Consider the following 3,875-nt stretch of genomic DNA (forward strand, 5'->3'; position numbering starts at 1 on the left):
AACCATCTATTAACCCACAACTTAAGTCAAGAACTGGAATAGTGACAATGACTCACATCATCTTTTGATTCCTTCTATATCCCATGCCTTTGCTTCCATAGCCGTCTCCCCTTCCCATGGTAAACATCTTCCAGAGATTGTGTTAACCATCCCTTTGCTTTTTTTAAAAAAATAATGTTTTGAAATAATCACAAACTTACAGCAAAATTTTAAGTACTACACAGAAAGCTTTTTTTCCCCTGAGCCATCTGGGAATAAGTTGCTAACCTGAGGCCCCATTATCCTCAAATACTTTAATGCATATTTTCTGTATATAAGGACATTCTCCTACATAACCATAACCATCAAAATCAGGAAATTAGTATTGCCCATACTTTACCTGGTACTCGGGCCTCATTTAAGTTTCATCAATCCTGGACCAATAATTATCCAGTTTGGAATCGTGTGTTACATTTAGTTGTCATGTCTCTCTAGTCTCCTTCTGTCTGGAATTTCATCAATTTTTCTTTGATTTTTATGACCTTGAAAATTTTTTTAAGATTAAATACCAGTTATTTTGTAGAGTCTGCTAATTAGGGCTTGTCTGACTTTGCCTTATGATCACATTCAGTTATTTATCATTGGCAAGTATATCACAGAAGGGATGCAGGTTCTCCTAATTTGATTCTATCAGGTGCCTACTTTGTTGTTGTTGTTATGTGCCATCGAGTCAGCCCCGACTCATAGCGACCCCTCCTTGGGTTGCCATGGCAGTATCATTACGGAAGTAGATTGCCCAGTCTTCCTTCTGAGGAGTGGCTAGTGGGTTTGAACTGCCAACCTTCTGGTTAGCAGTCAAGTGCCTTAGGCACTATGCTACCAGAGCTCCTGGTGCCTACTTTACAGGCTTCAATTTAAGTAAAAACAGTAGCGAGAAGATAGCCTTAAGTTTGAATGAACTTTCCAAAGAAACAAATAAAGAGAAGAAAAAGCTACAGTACCTCTGCTAAGTAGAGTCCTACATTAGGAGGCCATGCAAACCGTGTCTTCCTTTGGTTCATTGTAAGACTTTTCTCATGGTGTAGTAATCTAGAGGGTTCTTCTCTTTAGGCAAACAGCTACCACTTTTCAAATGACAATTGAGTTAAGCTTGTGATCTAACAACAACACAAGTGGTTTACCCCGACACCCCAGGAGTGAGCAGAGTCAAGGTATTTTGTCAGAGTTGTGTGTGTGCAGAATGAGGAAGTGAAGAAAACTCAAAACCCAGAGTATAGAAGCCCTGGTTCTGACCTCAGACAGCTGTCCCTCCTATTTGTGTGGCTGTCCTTTTAGATGTGTAGCAAGGCTTTGAGATGTGAGGACCCACCGTACTGGGGAATGGATAATAAAATAATAAAATATGGGATTTTTGTACGTTAATACTTGTTCAATATGTTTTAGTTAAAAATTTAAAAGTAATGATATACCCAATGGTGGGTAGATGGGTATCTACCTGGCTGAACAATTAGGTACATCTATGCAGGGGATTGTGTGCCCAGGAGCACGTATAGGATTAGCAGACAATGTTTCTACATTCGTATTTGTATGTGATATAAGAATATCCAGGTGTATAGGGAGCTCTGGTAGCATAGTGCCTAAGGCACTTGACTGCAAACCAGAAGGCTGGCGGTTCAAACCCACCAGCCACTCCTCGGAAGGAAGGTTGGGCAATCCTACTTCTGTAGTGATACTGCCTTGGAAACCCAAGGAGGGGTCGCTTTGAGTTGGGGCCAACTCGACGGCAAATAACAACAACAACAACAGGAGAGCTGACAAGGGGCAAGATTGTGGTGGCTTCTTGGTGGTGGCTTCTGGAGGGAGAGTGTAGTTGGACTTGCAGGCTCAGGACCATGGTCACAGGGGACATCAAGCTCAACTGGCATAACATACTATGCAAAAACATTGTTCTACATCCTATATTGGTGAGTAGTGACTGGGATCTTAAAAGCTTGCAAGTGGCCATTTAGATGCAATGATGAGTCTCTCCTCGTCCAGAGCAAAGAAGAATGAGGAAAACCAAAGATGTGTGGAAACAATTAGTCCAAGGGACAGGTAGACCATATGATCCTTAGCCTATATGACCATGAGACCAGAAGAACTAGATGGTGCCCAGCTACCACTGTCAACTGCTCGGAGGGAGATCAGTGCAGGAGATTCTGGATAGAGTGGGAGAACAATGTGGAACAAAACTCAAAATCATAGAAGACCAGGTTTGCTGGTCTGAGGGAGCCTGGTGAGACCTCTGAGATTATGGCCCCTAGCCACCCTTCTGGTCTGATATTAAACTCAGTCCTGTGGCTTCCTGTCAAACAATAGACAGGCATAAGGCGTAATCATTTATATCAGGTAGATATACTCCTTGGAGTGATCAATCATGGAAGAACAGAAGGGCAGTGTTGGCACAGGGAGACATCTCAGGGGTAGGAGTGCATGGGAGGAGAAGACACAGGGAAGAGGTAACTATGGGGAGGAAGTGGGAAGAGAGCTGTTACATTGTGGGGAATTGCAGTCAATGTCATGAGACAAAATGTGTATGAACTGCTATATGGAAAATGAATTTGCTTTGTAAACTTCCACCCAAATCAATAAAAAAAGTAATGATAGATCCAATGAAGAAAACATAGAAATCCTAGAAAAGAGGGAGACATTTTAATTCAATTCTACCATCCCAATGTCCAGGTTCCATTCCTCTTCTTCCTCTCTCCCTCCCTCCTTTCGTTCTCTTTCCTTTCTCCTCCTGCCCTCCCTCTTTCCCTACTTTCTTCTCAAAATAATGAAGTAGTTCAAATATTTTAAAAAGTACCCATGTTTCATTCTTTCATTTCTTTTCTTTTTTAAGAAATAAAATGTCAATGGCACCTCTGTATACATTTCTGATTCCCTTCCCTTCCCCTGTGCAGAGGAAGTCACTACTATAAAGTTGATATATATTTTTCTAGTCCATTTGACTGCTAACCAGAAGGATGGAGGTTCAAACCCACCAGCCACTCCTTGAAAGAAAGACTGGGCAATCCACTTCTGTAGAGATACTGCCTTGGAAACCCAAGGAGGGATCACTATGAGTCAAATTGACTATAAGTCGAATTGACTTGATGGCAATGAGGCAAAATGCTATAATTTTACAACACTTTCATAGAAAACATGCAGTATTGTTTTAACTTTTACATAATTGGTAAACCAAACCCACTGCCTTTGAGCCTATTTGGATTCATAGCGACCACCATCGGGTTTCCAAAGCTGTAAATCTTTGGAAGTGGATCGCCCCATCGTCCTCCCATGGAGCCGATAGTGGGTTTGAACTGCCGGCTTTCTGGATAGCAGCCAAATGTCTTATCCACTACGCCACCAGAGCTCCTTACATAACTGGTAACATACTATATTCATTATTATTCAACTTATTTTTTATTCACTATACATTGTGATTTTGAAATTCTACCTTATTGTTTCACGTAGATAGAGTTCACTGATTTTTAACTCTTACAGTTTTCTATTTGAATATACGAATATTTATTTATCTATTTTTCTATTAGTGGTTATTACTATTCTTTTTACTAATGGCAGTATTGCGGTGAACATCCTAGCACATGGCTCCTCGTGCAGTGTGCAAGAATTCCTATGGCACATAATCTAGAATAGGAATGGCTGATTTGAAGGGCAGTTTCAAATGTTGAGCAAAATTTCTCTCCAGAGTAGTTGTACCAATTACATTTCTACCAGCAGAACTTGAGAGTTCCTGTATCATGACATCCTTGCCAGTTTAATTTTTACCAAACTGATCTTAATTGTTTTCTTTTTGTTTGTTTCTATGTCTTATTTCCCTGATTACTAGTGAGGTTGAGCATCTTATGATACAT

Source organism: Orycteropus afer, unplaced genomic scaffold (assembly GCF_000298275.1).
Source record: "Orycteropus afer afer isolate SDZICR_OR568_19922 unplaced genomic scaffold, OryAfe1.0 scaffold00770, whole genome shotgun sequence".
NCBI lineage: Eukaryota > Metazoa > Chordata > Mammalia > Tubulidentata > Orycteropodidae > Orycteropus > Orycteropus afer.